This window comes from Camelina sativa, chromosome 5, assembly GCF_030686135.1.
Source record: "Camelina sativa cultivar CO46 ecotype springtype chromosome 5, ASM3068613v1".
NCBI classification, from domain to species: Eukaryota; Viridiplantae; Streptophyta; class Magnoliopsida; order Brassicales; family Brassicaceae; genus Camelina; species Camelina sativa.
This window is the reverse complement of record NC_141884.1, coordinates 22,102,518-22,120,252: the sequence shown is the minus strand read 5'-3', so window position 1 is coordinate 22,120,252 and position 17,735 is coordinate 22,102,518. Positions and strand designations below refer to the sequence as shown.

At 40.6% G+C, this 17,735-nt stretch overlaps 1 non-coding gene across 1 annotated transcript; it reads left to right on the top strand.

The window, feature by feature from the left end:
- Window positions 1–2,521: 2,521 nt before the first annotated feature.
- Window positions 2,522–2,628, top strand: LOC147944176 (small nucleolar RNA R71). Its single transcript, XR_015558744.1, has one exon. It is a non-coding gene; the product is annotated as a small nucleolar RNA R71 (small nucleolar RNA).
- The last annotated feature ends 15,107 nt before the right edge of the window (window positions 2,629–17,735 follow it).

Sequence of the window (17,735 nt, the reverse complement as noted above, 5' to 3'; positions counted from 1 at the left end):
GGCGGATCGGGTTGATCATTGGGTTGGGGAAGCAAAACGTCCATCCAGCGGTTGGGAATGTGGAACGTTTCCTCTTCCTTGGGATTCTCGAGGTTCGACGGGATCACCTCCGGTTGTAGCAGCGGCGGAGGTTGATCTTCTTCCCTTCCATTGGTAGGTTTTCGTGTGTGGTTCCATTATCGAATCCTTGAGAAGAAAAAAAGCTAAACTTCGAGATTAATAGGGTTAGTTCCCAAAGAAATTCAAAGATCACTCGAGTTTGAGAGAGAATAGAAAGTAGGAAAACAAAAAGTTTTTTAGGATAGAGAGACTTATCGGTTTGTGCTTCTGAGGGAGAAGGATTCGAAACCTTTAAATAGGGTAGGGTTAGCATCTTGGGCTTCACCGAGAGTGGGCTTGGCTTGTGGAATTCGGACTCCACTCGCCACCCGAGTAGAGACACGATCGGGCGCGTCGAGTACGGTGTCGGGTTGAGCCTCGGGTTCCCCAAATTTTCCTTTTTTCACTTTTCTCCTTTTTTTAATATAAATGCAAATATGTGAAAACAAAAAATAAGATTTAAAATAAATAAGAATTAAAATAAAATAAAAGATACCTTTAGGACTTCCTCCCAAGTGAGCTTGTTTAAAGTCACTAAGCTTGACTCTTCATGCTCCTTAAACATAGAGTCTAGGAGGGAGAGGTTTTGGAATCTTCTCCACTATAGCAAGCTGGTTCAATTGATTCTCCAGGTCTTGTTCAGGTTCTAAAACAAATGTGGTGTTGACTTCTTCAAGATGTTTGACTTTTCTCTGCTTTGTCTTAGTGGAAAAAGCTTGACCATCAATGGTTGGCCTCTTAATTCCCTTCTTCACATCATACTCCATCTTGAAGTTCTCCCCATGCTCAATGCTGATCTTGCCTTGCTTCACCTCAATCACAGCACCTACTGTTGCCAAGAATGGTCTTCCTAGGATCAGTGGATCGTCTGGTTCCTTATCCATATCAAGGATCATAAAATCAGTAGGGACTTCCATCCTTCCAATCCTGAGAGGCAAATTTTCCAGGATCCCAATTGGATGTCTGATTGTTCTATCAGCTAGAACCAAATACAGACTACTCGGTTTAAAATTGCTGAAACCCAACTTGTTGGCAATTGACAGTGGCATAATGCTAACTGAAGTTCCAAGGTCGCACAAGCAATTCTTGAAAATCTGAAGTCCTACCGAGCATGGCAAAGTAAAAGAGCCAGGATCCTCCAATTTTTCCTCGATTCACAGCTCAGGATCTAAGCACACTCCACTCCTGAGAATATCAAACCCAATCTCCTTGACAGCTTCCTTGACCTCATTCTCCAGCCGAGCTGCCTCCTTGGCAGATACCTCTTGAAATTTGTGTGGTGGCAAAAGCTTAGGAGGTGGAGCTTTACGCTTGGCCATACGCTCTGCAAGCGCCTCCAATTGGATGTCAAGTGCAGCATTGAACCTTTCCTCTATTTCCCCTTCTGCTACTACAGGTAGTTGAGGCTGATCTCTCATTTCAACATCTACTCGATGTATCATCCGATCACCATCATCGGGTGAGTCATTGGGTTCCGCCTCGGGTTGTTATTCAATTTGTGATTCTAGAACCAGTGCTCGATCATCAACTCGATCAGTCTCCTCGGATGAAGGCTCGGGTTCATACTCGGATATGTAGTACTTGGCCTCATTTATCTTTGAGTGATCCATATCCTTGGTTGTTGATGTAGTTCACATCCTCTATCTAAACATTCTCTCCATCTTGTTGTAAAAACTGCTATTCCTCTGATATTGCATGAACATGCTGCTGCTGGCTTAGTAGTTTATCGAGCTTGTCATTGAGGGCTTTCATGTCCCTCTTGTACTTGGCATCTTCCTCTCCAGTAGATCGCACATTGCGATCATACTCCTCATTGTAATTGCCATCAGATTAAGCCAAGTTCTCCACTAGGTCCCAACCTTCATCAACATCCTTGTTGAGAAAGTTACCATTGCTTGTGGTGTCCAGCAACATCCGTATCTTGGGGACCACTCCTCTGTAAAGTGTACTCAGCAACACTGGCGGATCTACGCTGAAATGAAGAGGGTCAACTGACCCCCCTTAAATATAGATATTTGATATTTTGGTTAGCATCTCTAATGTATTGTTGGCTGATTTGGTAGAGAGCTTTGTTTTTGACCCCCCAAATCCTGGATCGAGGCAATCGTTTGTCTCATTTTATTAATGTTTTTATTTTTTGCCACAAGGAGAGCTTACCTATTTAACATAGTTGATCATCCATTTTTCCTTTTTCTTTTGATATTCACTAAATTTTATATCTTTAAAGAAGGAAATAAACTTATAATCTCAAAATAATTACAAAAATAGTTGCAAAAACAATTAAAATTATTCAGACAAAATTTATTTATATACATATACTTTGTAGAGAAGACTATAATAGAAAAAAAATTGTAACTAATATAATTGACCCCGGTAAAAAAAATTCTTTGATCCGCCACTGCTCAGCAATGAAGCATTGCTGAAGCCATGGTGAGGACATCTGGTAGTGTATCCCTTGAAATATTCCCAAACTTCACTGAACGTCTCATTGTTCTTCTGAACAAAGTTGGAAATGTCATTTTGCAGCCTTGTGGTTCTGGAGTTATAGAAGAATTTGGTCAGGAATGCCTTCTTGCACTCTTTCCAAGTGGTGATGGACTCTTTGGGGAGTGATTTCTCCCAGATATGTGCTTTGTCTCCCAAAGAGAATGGGAAAAGCCGGAGTTTGAATCCATCCTCACTAACTCCATTTATCTTGGTGAGGCTACTGAGCCTATCAAATTCATCCAGATGATCCAACGGGTCCTCTATTGGCAATCCATGAAACTTGTTGCTCTGTATCATCTCGATGAGACTACTCTTGATCTCAAAATTGTTGTTCTGGACAGCAGGTGGTACAATGCCATTCTTTTGAGTGTGAGTAGATGGAGCATCTCCTGCTCATATGTTGGTCCTTCCTTGAAGAGCTGTGGACCGTTCTGATTGTTCATTGTCTCCTCAATGATTGCTGGTTGCGGTTGTTGAACTTGTTTTTGTCTGAGTAGCCTTGGTCTGTCGATGTTGTCGATGAAGGGACTCAAGTTTTGGCTACCTCTGGATCGTGTTTGCATGCACAGGTAGGTGACCGAGTGTGTACACGAGGGTCAACCCAATCCAGGTGATCGAGTGACGGGTCGGGTGGGTGCTCGGGTTGTACCTGAGATTCAAAACAAACAAAAACGAAAGCAAACAAGTCAGATTCCGAACCAATATAAAGAAAAGAACTTGATCTAGCAAGTGCTTAAATCCTAAACGTAGCAAAATAAAATTCAACCAAATGGCAACGACAACAAATTGATAAGCGGATTTTCACCCAGGGTATCAATTCCCTATGCAGTTGTAGTACAAAGGGTTATCAATCCAAATGGTTGTTTATGCTAGCATGAAGGATGCAATCAGAACAATGCAAGTCAAACCAAACAATTAAGGGTTTTGTTCTAACAATCCTAAAATAATAAAAGAAAGAAATATAAACAAAGAACCACACGACCTAAGCACTCGATGCAAGCATTCGAGTACAGGATCGGGTGGGGTGATCGAGTAAGCAAATGAAGTATGAACAACTCGAGGGGTTACTCGAAGCAGGTGATCGTGTACTTGTTCGGGTAAGGGATCGAGTGATGAATGAGAATACAAGCAATTAAGATAAGAAAGCTTCTAAGGATGGGGTAATCGAATCCTAAGTATTCCTGACCAGTACAGATGTCTGACATGCCTCAAGCAAATATTTCCTAGACAATGAATCTCTAAAATCTTGTTAAAACACTCTCGTGATAGAAACAATCAACCTTGATCACTCCCCTACCCAACTCTTGTTAGAGAAACATGACCAAGCAGGCATTAAGATCTGATTCATTATTGTCAGTAAACCCCTTACTCATCTAATCTCTTAGGCTAAGTGAGTAAACCTCTAGCATTGGTTGATTCAAGCATCTCATCTACACCTCTCGGTGGTAAAACACCTTAGATCTAATCTCACCCTCTCGGTTTGTTGACAGCATTAAGAACACCACTCTATAAGGAAATCTATTAACACATATAATCAAACTAAGACATCCTAACCAATCAAGAACACAAAATCATCTATCCCATCCCTAGAAACTTTACTACACTACTCGGAAATCATAGCAAGAACCTCAAAACCATATATGAATGAAAATTGCATTATATTAAACGATAGAGTAGAGGAATAAGAGTACAAGATAGAAATATAAAGAAATGATAAAAAGTTATGAAATAAAATCTAACAAAAGGTGAAAAGTGTTTTAAGTTGCTCAGTTCTCTCACAAAAGCTCTCGCTCTCTGGTTTGACGGTCTGTGGTGTGCTCGTTTGCGAGGAAGGAGAGGAGGGGATTATATATGGAAAATTCTTTGACCTAGCTTCCCAGTCCTGCCCGAGGGTCTACTCGATGGGGTACACGAGGATAAGGTCGAGTTACTCCTCGGGTAGATCTTCGGGTTGTTCTTCCTGCTCCCGGATCCTCCTCGATCGTGTTGGGGTTCGGACTATTCTTGCAGCTCGATGGCTCCTTCGGGTACATGCTCGGGTTTGTCCTTGTTTTTCCCCATTTTAGGCTCTTAAGCACATGTTTTCATCCAAAATATGCAAATGCAAAAATGCAACACCCTAAATGGCCTAAAAGTGAATTCCTACAGTTAATGACCTAAAAATGCTAAGTTAAGGGTATGAACAATGCAAAATATGGACAAAAAAAGATGCTAAAAACGTGTAAATTAGAGAGTTATCAGGAGGCGTTTGAGGAGATAACAATCGGGGATTGCCTACAAACAGCGCTAACAAATGATAGTAAGGAGGGAGTACACCAAGAAACGGAGCTCTACAAAGAGCTGCTTGATACTTATCGGGAAGTCATCGAACCGGAGTTAAGTGAAGACATGTGGGAAGCTGAAAAGGAGGGGATGATGCTCAACAACCGAAGCTTGAACAAGTCAGTAGTCACCTCCTGCATCATGTCGTGCAGTTGCTCAGCACGAGGCCACCCGATCACCAACCCGGTCACTAACATGACCGGTCCACCGAGCAGGGTAATCGAGCACCACCTCGAGACGCAACTCCAAACCACTGATGATTGGTCCGAGTCAAATGCACCTAAAGTAGAACTAAAACCTCTTCGTTCTTTAATGTACGCTCTCTTGGGACCTAATTCAGCTTATCCAGTTATCGTCAATTCTAGCCTTCCCGAAAAAGAGTTGAAATTGCTTTGCACTCAGTTAAAAAACTATAGAAGAGCAATAGGCTACACTCTAGATGACATCAAGGGTATATCCCCTGATCTCTGCACACACCAGATAAACCTGGAGGATGAATCGTATTCTAGTGTGGAACCTCAGTGTCGGCTAATCCCGAACCTGAAGGAAGTGGTGAAAAAGGAAATTCTGAAGTTGCTCAATGATGGAGTTACGTCCCCATCTCTGATAGTACTTGGGTGTCCCCGGTGCACTGCGTTCAGAAGAAAGGAGGAATCCCCATTGTCAGAAACGAGAAAGATGAGCTAATTCCCACAAGGACGATAACAGGTGATCGAATGTGTATTGACTATAGGAAGCTCAATGCAGCCTCTAGGAAGGATTACTTCCACCTGCCTTTCATCGACTAGATGCTGGAACGGCTCGCTAACCACCCCTACTACTGCCGACCAGGAGAAAACGACATTCACCTGCCCACATCTCGTCTTTCTACTTGACAACCACTTACATTTAGTTGGAGGTTGAACTAGATCGATGCATGGTAATAAGCATAGAAAAATATTTGTGAAACGACCCGACCAGTTTTTTTTTAATAAATAATAAATAAACTACAACTAGTGGTTCCCTACCCACTAGTCACCTAACCACAATCACATCAACAGCGGAATAACAATACAAATATCCAATAATTATCCAATAAATATAAATAACCATTATTCAAATAACCAATCATCAGAAAACATGGAACCAGCAACCTAGCAATGTTTCTAATAACCCAACTCTAGCAACCTAGCAATGCCAGACAACATCCAATCGAGTCCCTAGAACATCCTCCTCTTCATTGCCTTGATTCCACGATCACACTTTGCCTTTACCTTCACCACAAACACAAATTGCAATGCATGAGTATTTTATAAACACTCAGTAAGGCAATCCTCCCATCTACTGGGCTATACACACAAGCAATAGAGACATCTCTAACCATCAAACAACAATCAACAATAACCAATAACGAACCAGGACTCAGCATCGACCGACACCAACATGCATCGACCAACACCAGTTGGAGTTTGCGTCGACCGACGCAAGATCTGCATCGACCGATGCAAGGTTAACTTACATCGACCGATGCTCCCATTGCATCGACCGATGCATGCTCGACATAGCATGAAAACCCTAGAGTTTACGCGCCGTCCTCGCATCTGCATCGACTGACACACCAAGTGCATCGACCGATGCAATGCCGAGCATCGTTTTCCTCCGAAGCTTCTCGCCGGATCTTCGTTCCTACACATATAACTCGATCCCAAGCCACAACAAAGCTTCCTAACGTTCCAAATATCAATCTAACAAGCCTAACAACACATAACAAGCAAATCAGAGAGATCTCTAGCTTAGATAAGCCGTGGTCATGCACTTACCTTCGGCATGAAGACTCTGAACCTTAAATAAGCAAAACAACGCTCCTAGGAAGCTCCGACAACAATCCCAGCTCGACCGATGCATTATATGCATCGATCGATGCAATCCCCTAAACCGGGATTTCGGTTCACGGATGTTACAATTCTCCCCCACCAATCTAGATTTGTCCTCGAATCTCGAACAACCATCAATCAAGGACTCTCGTGCTACCGTCTCCACGGCCCGCACTCCTCCGACTGAGCTACGGAAGGTCACCTCTAGGCGATAGACTCACGCTCTAGACGTTATTTGCTCTCGACTTTTGGACTTTCCTTTACTCATAGGCCTAAACCTTGAGTTTTTATTGGCTCCTCATCAGACCTAAGTCTGCATGCCATAATGTTGGCTCCTCGTCAGGCCTAAGCCCGCATGCCATAATATATAAGGAAAATCCAATACTCGTCTCTCGGGTTGCCACCCTACAGCGCACCCCCGGATCGTCATCCGAAGTCGATATACCAACCACACTCCAAAGCCACAAAGTCTCAAAATATGGCAGTACTAGGAGAAACTAAGTCCCCCAAGAGTCGCGAGCAAACAATTTTGAACACGTCTGAGTCCTATCCCTATCCAGGTTTCCCTTCCCGTGGCTCGCGTAAAACATCTCAATGTCCTACCAACCACGTATCCCCTCACTGGAATACCTCATGACCACACAAGGATCATATACATGCCACAAGGGCCAAACAAATGTCCTAAACAGGACCGCCACAAGGCCAAACAATCTGTCCTAAACAGGACCGTCACAAAGACCAAACAATCTGTCCTAAACAGGACCGTCACAAAGACCAAACAATCTGTCCTAAACAGGACCATCACAAAGACCAAGCAATCTGTCCTAAACAGGACTGTCACAAAGACCATCTATCCCGAAGGACCGTCACAAAGACCATCTGTCCCGAAGGACCGTCACAAAGACCATATGTCCCGAAGGACCGTCACAAAGACCATTTGTCCCGAAGGACCGTCACAAAGACCATATGTCCCAAAGGACCGTCACAAAGACCATCAGTCCCGAAGGACCGTCACAAAGACCATCTGTCTTGAAGGACCGCCTAAACAGGCACTCTGGCTAAACAGCCCGCCACAAAGGCCACACATCTGGCTCAACAGTCTGCAACAAAGGCCACACATCTGGCTAAACAGCCCGCCACAAAGGCCACACAATGTCTCAAAAGACTGCCACACACGGGCACAATGACTCAAAAGTCCGCCACTAAGGCCACACAATGTCTCAAAAGACCGCCACACACGGGCACAATAACTTAAAAGTCCGCCACTAAGGCCACACAATCTCTCAAAAGACTGCCACACACGGCACAATGACTTTAAAATCCGCCACTAAGGCCACACAAGCCCCTTCAAGGCTCTCTACCACTAAAATGACAAATTCTAAATCACATAGAACTTTCCATTTTTAGCACTTTCCACTTTTGGAAACTTTTCTCATTTGGAAACTTCTATTACAGGAAACTTTCCTCCAAAACCACCACAGTCCCAAACGACTCTCATCAAAGGAATCTTCTTCTTCCGAAGTTCCTCGATCCTCCTCCCGAGAACCCTCACTGGTCTTATGGTTTTTACCAGCCGAGGGTACCAAACTTTAAGAACTCTTTGGTTCTTTCTTCATTTCTTATGGTCTTTACCTGCCGTGGGTACCAAACTTTGAGAACTCTTTGGTTCTTTTATGTCTGTCTTAAGAATCAGTAAGCCGTCATTCATGTCTTATGGTTTTTACCAGCCGAGGGTACCAAACTTTGAGAACTTGTTGGTTCTTTATTCATGTCTTATGGTTTTTACCAGCCGAGGGTACCAAACTTTGAGAACTCTTGGGTTCTTTCTTCATGTCTTATGGCCGTGGGTACCAAACATTGAGAATTCTTTGGTTCTTTAATGTCTCTCTTAAGAATCAGCCAGCCGTCACTCATGTCTTATGGTTTTTACCAGCCGAGGGTACCTTCTTTCTTCATGTCTTATGGTTTTTACCAGCCGAGGGTACCAAACTTTGAGAACTCTTTGGTTCTTTTATGTCCGCCTTAAGAATCAGTAGGCCGTCATTCATGTCTTATGGTTTTTACCAGCCGAGGTTACCAAACTTTGAGAACTCTTTGGTTCTTTCTACATGTCTAATGGTTTTTACCAGCCGTGGGTACACAACTTTGAGAACTCTTTGGTTCTTTTATGTTTGTCTTAAGAATTAGTAAGCCACCATTCATGTCTTATGGTTTTTACCGGCTGTGGGTACCATACTTTGAGAACTCTTTGGTTCTTTTATGTCTGTCTTAAGAATCAGTAAGTCGTCATTCATGTCTTATGGTTTTTACCAGCCGAAGGTACCAAACTTTGTGAACTCTTTGGTTCTTTCTTCTTGTCTTATGGTTTTTACCAGCCGCGGGTACCAAAGTTTGAGAACTCTTTGGTTCTTTTATGTCTTTCTTAAGAATCAGTAAGCCGTCATTCTTGTCTTATGGTTTTTACCAGCCGAGGGTACTAAACTTTGAGAACTTGTTGGTTCTATATTCATGTATTATGGTTTTTACCAGCCGTGGGTACTAAACTTTGAGAACTCTTTGATTCTTTTATGTTTGTCTTAAGAATCAGTAAGCCGTCATTCATGTCTAATGGTTTTTACCAGCCGAGGGTACCAAACTTTGAGAACTCTTTGGTTCTTTATTCATGTTTTATGGTTTTTACCTGCCGAGGGTAGCAAACTTTGAGAACTCTTTCGTTCTTTTATGTCTATCTTAAGAATCAGTAAGCTGTCATGCATATCTTATTGTTTTTACCAGCCGAGGGTACCAAAATTTGAAAACTCTTTGGTTCTTTCTTCATGTCTTATGGTGTTTACCAGCGGTGGGTACCAAACTTTGAGAACTCTTTGGCTCTTTTATGTATGTCATAAGAATCAGTAAGCCGTCATTCATATCTTATGGTTTTTACCAGCCAGGAGTACCAATCTTTGAGAGCTCTTTGGTTCTTTCTTCATGTCTTATGGTTTTTACCAGCTCTGGGTACCAAACATAGAGAACTCTTTGGTTCTTTTATGTCCGTCTTAAGAATCAGTAAGCCGTCGATCATGTCTTATGGTTTTTACCAGCCGAGGGTACCAAACTTTGAGAACTCTTTGGTTCTTTCTTCATGTCTTATGGTTTTTACCAGCCGTGGGTACCAAACTTTGAGAACTCTTTGGTTCTTTTATGTCTGTCTTAAGAATCAGTAAGCCGTCATTCATGTCTTATGGTTTTTACCAGCCGAGGGTACCAAACTTTGAGAACTTGTTGGTTCTTTATTCATGTCTTATGGTTTTTACTAGCTGAGGGTACCAAACTTTGAGAACTCTTTGGTTCTTTCTTCATGTCTTATGGCCGTGGGTACCAAACATTGATAATTCTTTGGTTCTTTAATGTCTCTCTTAAGAATCAGCCAGCCGTCATTCATGTCTTATGGTTTTTACGAGCCGAGGGTACCTTCTTTCTTCATGTCTTATGGTTTTTACCAGCCGAGGGTACCAAACTTTGAGAACTCTTTGGTTCTTTTATGTCCGTCTTAAGAATCAGTAGGCCGTCATTCATGTCTTATGGTTTTTACCAGCCGAGGTTACCAAACTTTGAGAACTCTTTGGTTCTTTCTACATGTCTTATGGTTTTTTCCAGCCGTTTGTACCAAAATTTGAGAACTCTTTGGTTCTTTTATGTCTGTCTTAAGAATTAGTAAGCCACCATTCATGTCTTATGGTTTTTACCGGCCATGGGTACCATACTTTGAGAACTATTTGGTTCTTTTTTGTCTGTCTTAAGAATCAGTAAGCCGTCATTCATGTCTTATAGTTTTTACCAGCCGAGGGTACTAAACTTTGAGAACTTGTTGGTTATTTATTCATGTCTTATGGTTTTTACCAGCCGAGGGTACCAAACTTTGAGAACTCTTTGGTTCTTTCTTCATGTCTTATGGTTTTTACCAACCGTGGGTACCGAACATTGAGAATTCTTTGGTTCTTTAATGTCTCTCTTAAGAATTAGTCAGCCGTCATTCATGTCATATGGTTTTTACCAGCCGAGGGTACCAAACTTTGAGAACTCTTTGGTTCTTTCTTCATGTCTTATGGTTTTTACCAGCCGAGGGTACCAAACTTTGAGAACTCTTTGGTTCTTTATTCATGTTTTATGGTTTTTACCTGCCGAGGGTACCTAACTTTGAGAACTCTTTCGTTCTTTTATGTCTATCTTAAGAATCAGTAAGCCGTCATTCATATCTTATGGTTTTTACCAGCCGAGGGTACCAAAATTAGAAAACTCTTTGGTTCTTTCTTCATGTCTTATGGGTTTTACCAGCCGTGGATACCAAACTTTGAGAACTCTTTGGTTCTTTTATGTCTGTCTTAAGAATCAGTAAGCCATCATTCATATCTTATTGTTTTTACCAGCCAAAGGTACCAAACTTTGAGAACTCTTTGGTTCTTTCTTCATGTCTTATGGTTTTTACCAGCTGTGGGTACCAAACATTGAGAACTCTTTGGTTCTTTTATGTACGTCTTAAGAATCAGTAAGCCGTCATTCATGTCTTATGGTTTTTACCAGCCGAGGGTACCAAACTTTGAGAACTCTTTGGTTCTTTCTTCATGTCTTATGGTTTTTACCAGCCGTGGGTACCAAACTTTGAGAACTATTTGGTTCTTTTATGTCTGTCTTAAGAATCAGTAAGCCATCATTCATGTATTATGGTTTTTACCAGCCGTGGGTACCAAACTTTGAGAACTCTTTGATTCTTTTATGTTTGTCTTAAGAATCAGTAAGCCGTCATTCATGTCTTATGGTTTTTACCAGCCGAGGGTACCAAACTTTGAGAACTCTTTGGTTCTTTATTCATGTTTTATGGTTTTTACCTGCCAAGGGTACCAAACTTTGAGAACCTTTTCATTCTTTTATGTCTATCTTAAGAATCAGTAAGCCGTCATGCATATCTTATGGTTTTTACCAGCCGAGGGTACCAAAATTTGAAAACTCTATGGTTCTTTCTTCATGTCTTATGGTTTTTACCAGCCGTGGGTAGCAAACTTTGAGAACTCTTTGGCTTTTTTATGTCTATCTTAAGAATCAGTAAGCCGTCATTCATATCTTATGGTTTTTACCAGCCGAGGGTACCAAAATTAGAAAACTCTTTGGTTCTTTCTTCATGTCTTATGGGTTTTACCAGCCGTGGATACCAAACTTTGAGAACTCTTTGGTTCTTTTATGTCTGTCTTAAGAATCAGTAAGCCATCATTCATATCTTATTGTTTTTACCAGCCAAAGGTACCAAACTTTGAGAACTCTTTGGTTCTTTCTTCATGTCTTATGGTTTTTACCAGCTGTGGGTACCAAACATTGAGAACTCTTTGGTTCTTTATTCATGTTTTATGGTTTTTACCTGCCAAGGGTACCAAACTTTGAGAACTTTTTCATTCTTTTATGTCTATCTTAAGAATCAGTAAGCCGTCATGCATATCTTATGGTTTTTACCAGCCGAGGGTACCAAAATTTGAAAACTCTATGGTTCTTTCTTCATGTCTTATGGTTTTTACCAGCCATGGGTACCAAACTTTGAGAACTCTTTGGCTCTTTTATGTCTGTCTTAAGAATCAGTAAGCCGTCATTCATATCTTATGGTTTTTACCAGCCAAGGGTACCAAAATTTGAGAACTCTTTGGTTTTTTCTTCATGTCTTATGGTTTTTACCAGCTGTGGGTACCAAACGTTGAGAACTCTTAGGTTCTTTTATGTCCGTCTTAAGAATCATTAAGCCGTCACTCATGTCTTATGGTTTTTACCAGCGGAGGGTACCAAACTTTGAGAACTCTTTGGTTCTCTCTTCATGTCTTAATGTTTTTACCAGCCGTGGGTACCAAACTTTGAGAACTTGTTGGTTCTTTATTCATGTCTTATGGTTTTTACTAGCCGAGGGTACCAAACTTTGAGAACTCTTTGGTTCTTTCTTCATGTCTTATGGCCGTGGGTACCAAACATTGAGAATTCTTTGGTTCTTTAATGTCTCTCTTGAGAATCAGCCAGCCGTCATTCATGTCTTATGGTTTTTACCAGCCGAGGGTACCTTCGTTCTTCATGTCTTATGGTTTTTACCAGCCGAGGGTACCAACCTTTGAGAACTCTTTGGTTCTTTTATGTCCATCTTAAGAATCAGTAGGCCGTCATTCATGTCTTATGGTTTTTACCAGCCGAGGTTACCAAACTTTGAGAACTCTTTGGTTCTTTCTTCATGTCTTATGGTTTTTACTAGCCGTGGGTATCAAACTTTGAGAACTCTTTGGTTCTTTTATGTCTGTTTCAAGAATTAGTAAGCCGCCATTCATGTCTTATGGTTTTTACCTGCCGTGGGTACCATACTTTGAGAACTCTTTGGTTCTTTTACGTCTGTCTTAAGAATCAGTAAGCCATCATTCATGTCTTATGGTTTTTACCAGCCGAGGGTACCAAACTTTGAGAACTCTTTGGTTCTTTTATGTCCGTCTTAAGAATCAGTAGGCCGTCATTCATGTCTTATGGTTTTTACCAGCCGAGGTTACCAAACTTTGAGAACTCTTTGGTTCTTTCTACATGTCTTATGGTTTTTTCCAGCCGTTGGTACCAAACTTTGAGAACTCTTTGGTTCTTTTATGTCTGTCTTAAGAATCAGTAAGCCGTCATTCATATCTTATTGTTTTTACCAGCCAAAGGTACCAAACTTTGAGAACTCTTTGGTTCTTTCTTCATGTCTTATGGTTTTTACCAGCTGTGGGTACCAAACATTGAAAACTCTTTGGTTCTTTTATGTACGTCTTAAGAATCAGTAAGCCGTCATTCATGTCTTATGGTTTTTACCAGCCGAGGGTACCAAACTTTGAGAACTCTTTGGTTCTTTCTTCATGTCTTATGGTTTTTACCAGCCGTGGGTAACAAACTTTGAGAACTATTTGGTTCTTTTATGTCTGTCTTAAGAATCAGTAAGCCATCATTCATGTATTATGGTTTTTACCAGCCGTGGGTACCAAACTTTGAGAACTCTTTGATTATTTTATGTTTGTCTTAAGAATCAGTAAGCCGTCATTCATGTCTTATGGTTTTTACCAGCCGAGGGTACCAAACTTTGAGAACTCTTTGGTTCTTTATTCATGTTTTATGGTTTTTACCTGCCAAGGGTACCAAACTTTGAGAACTTTTTCATTCTTTTATGTCTATCTTAAGAATCAGTAAGCCGTCATGCATATCTTATTGGTTTTACCAGCCGAGGGTACCAAAATTTGAAAACTCTATGGTTCTTTCTTCATGTCTTATGGTTTTTACCAGCCGTGGGTACCAAACTTTGAGAACTCTTTGGTTCTTTATTCATGTTTTATGGTTTTTACTTGCCGAGGGTACCTAACTTTGAGAACTCTTTCGTTCTTTTATGTCTATCTTAAGAATCAGTAAGCCGTCATTCATATCTTATGGTTTTTACCAGCCGAGGGTACCAAAATTAGAAAACTCTTTGGTTCTTTCTTCATGTCTTATGGGTTTTACCAGCCGTGGATACCAAACTTTGAGAACTCTTTGGTTCTTTTATGTCTGTCTTAAGAATCAGTAAGCCGTCATTCATAGCTTATTGTTTTTACCAGCCAAAGGTACCAAACTTTGAGAACTCTTTGGTTCTTTCTTCATGTCTTATGGTTTTTACCAGCTGTGGGTACCAAACATTGAGAACTCTTTGGTTCTTTTATGTACGTCTTACGAATCAGTAAGCCGTCATTCATGTCTTATGGTTTTTACCAGCCGAGGGTACCAAACTTTGAGAACTCTTTGGTTCTTTCTTCATGTCTTATGGTTTTTACCAGCCGTGGGTACCAAACTTTGAGAACTATTTGGTTCTTTTATGTCTGTCTTAAGAATCATTAAGCCATCATTCATGTATTATGGTTTTTACCAGCCGTGGGTACCAAACTTTGAGAACTCTTTGATTCTTTTATGTTTGTCTTAAGAATCAGTAAGCCGTCATTCATGTCTTATGGTTTTTACCAGCCGAGGGTACCAAACTTTGAGAACTCTTTGGTTCTTTATTCATGTTTTATGGTTTTTACCTGCCAAGGGTACCAAACTTTGAGAACTTTTTCATTCTTTTATGTCTATCTTAAGAATCAGTAAGCCGTCATGCATATCTTATGGTTTTTACCAGCCGAGGGTACCAAAATTTGAAAACTCTATGGTTCTTTCTTCATGTCTTATGGTTTTTACCAGCCGTGGGTACCAAACTTTGAGAACTCTTTAGCTCTTTTATGTTTGTCTTAAGAATCAGTAAGCCGTCATTCATATCTTATGGTTTTTACCAGCCAAGGGTACCAAACGTTGAGAACTCTTTGGTTCTTTCTTCATATCTAATGGTTCTTTTATGTCCGTCTTAAGAATCATTAAGCCGTCACTCATGTCTTATGGTTTTTACCAGCGGAGGGTACCAAACTTTGAGAACTCTTTGGTTCTTTCTTCATGTCTTAATGTTTTTACCAGCCGTGGGTACAAAACTTTGAGAACTTGTTGGTTCTTTATTCATGTCTTATGGTTTTTACTAGCCGAGGGTACCAAACTTTGAGAACTCTTTGGTTCTTTCTTCATGTCTTATGGCCGTGGGTACCAAACATTGAGAATTCTTTGGTTCTTTAATGTCTCTCTTGAGAATCAGCCAGCCGTCATTCATGTCTTATGGTTTTTACCAGCCGAGGGTACCTTCGTTCTTCATGTCTTATGGTTTTTACCAGCCGAGGGTACCAACCTTTGAGAACTCTTTGGTTCTTTTATGTCCGTCTTAAGAATCAGTAGGCCGTCATTCATGTCTTATGGTTTTTACCAGCCGAGGTTACCAAACTTTGAGAACTCTTTGGTTCTTTCTTCATGTCTTATGGTGTTTACTAGCCGTGGGTATCAAACTTTGAGAACTCTTTGGTTCTTTTATGTCTGTCTTAAGAATTAGTAAGCCGCCATTCATGTCTTATGGTTTTTACCTGCCGTGGGTACCATACTTTGAGAACTCTTTGGTTCTTTTACGTCTGTCTTAAGAATCAGTAAGCCGTCATTCATGTCTTATGGTTGTTACCAGCCCAGGGTACCAAACTTTGAGAACTCATTGGTTCTTTCTTCTTGTCTTATGGTTTTTACCAGCCGTGGGTACCAAACTTTGAGAACTATTTGGTTCTTTTATGTATGTCTTAAGATTCAGTAAGCCGTCATTCATGTATTATGGTTTTTTCCAGCCGTGGGTACCAAACTTTGAGAACTCTTTGATTCGTTTATGTTTGTCTTAAGAATCAGTAAGCCGTCATTCATGTCATATGGTTTTTACCAGCCGAGAGTACCAAACTTTGAGAACTTTTTGGTTCTTTATTCATGTTTTATGGTTTTTACCTACCGAGGGTACCAAACTTTGAGAACTCTTTCGTTCTTTTATTTCTATCTTAAGAATCAGTAAGCCGTCATGCATATCTTATGGTTTTTACCAGCCGAGGGTACCAAACTTTGAAAACTCTTTGGTTCTTTCTTCATGTCTTATGGTTTTTACCAGCCGTGGATACCAAACTTTGATATCTTTGGTTCTTTTACGTCAGTCTTAAGAATCAGTAAGTCGTCATTCATATCTTATGGTTTTTACCAGCCAAAGGTACCAAACTTTGAGAACTCTTTGGTTCTTTCTTCATGTCTTATGGTTTTTACCAGATGTGGGTACCAAACATTGAGAACTCTTTGGTTCTTTTATGTCTGTCTTAAGAATCAGTAAGCCGTCATTCATGTCTTATGGTTTTTACCAGCCGAGGGTACCAAACTTTGAGAACTCTTTGGTTCTTTCTTCATGTCTTATGGTTTTTACCAGCCGTGGGTACCAAACTTTGAGAACTATTTGGTTCTTTTATGTATGTCTTAAGAATCAGTAAGCCGTCATTCATGTATTATGGTTTTTACCAGCCGTGGGTACCAAACTTTGAGAACTCTTTGATTCGTTTATGTTTGTCTTAAGAATCAGTAAGCCGTCATTCATGTCATATGGTTTTTACCAGCCGAGGGTACCAAACTTTGAGAACTCTTTGGTTCTTTATTCATGTTTTATGGTTTTTACCTACCGAGGGTACCAAACTTTGAGAACTCTCTCGTTCTTTTATGTCTATCTTAAGAATCAGTAAGCCGTCATGCATATCTTATGGTTTTTACCAGCCGAGGGTACCAAATTTTGAAAACTCTTTGGTTCTTTCTTCATGTCTTATGGTTTTTACCAGCCGTGGGTACCAAACTTTGAGAACTCTTTGGCTCTTTTATGTTTGTCTTAAGAATCAGTAAGCCGTCATTCATATCTTATGGTTTTGACCAGCCAAGGGTACCAAACTTTGAGAACTCTTTGGTTCTTTCTTCATGTCTTATGGTTTTTACCAGATGTGGGTACCAAACATTGAGAACTCTTTGGTTCTTTTATGTCCGTCTTAAGAATCAGTAAGCCGTCATTCATGTCTTATGGTTTTTACCAGCCGAGGGTACCAAATTTATAGAACTCTTTGGTTCTTTCTTCATGTCTTATGGTTTTTACCAGCCGTGGATACAAAACTTTGAGAACTTGTTGGTTCTTTATTCATGTCTTATGGTTTTTACCAGCCGAGGGTACCAAACTTTGAGAACTCTTTGGTTCTTTCTTCATGTCTTATGGCCGTGGGTACCAAACATTGAGATTTCTTTGGTTCTTTAATGTCTCTCTTAAGAATCAGCCAGCCGTCATTCATGTCTTATGGTTTTTACCAGCCGAGGGTACCTTCGTTCTTCATGTCTTATGGTTTTTACCAGCCGAGGGTACCAAACTTTGAGAACTCTTTGGTTCTTTTATGTCTGTCTTAAGAATCTGTAGGCCGTCATTCATGTCTTATGGGTTTTACCAGCCGAGGTTACCAAACTTTGAGAACTCTTTGGTTCTTTCTTCATGTCTTATGGTTTTTACCAGCCGTGGGTACCAAA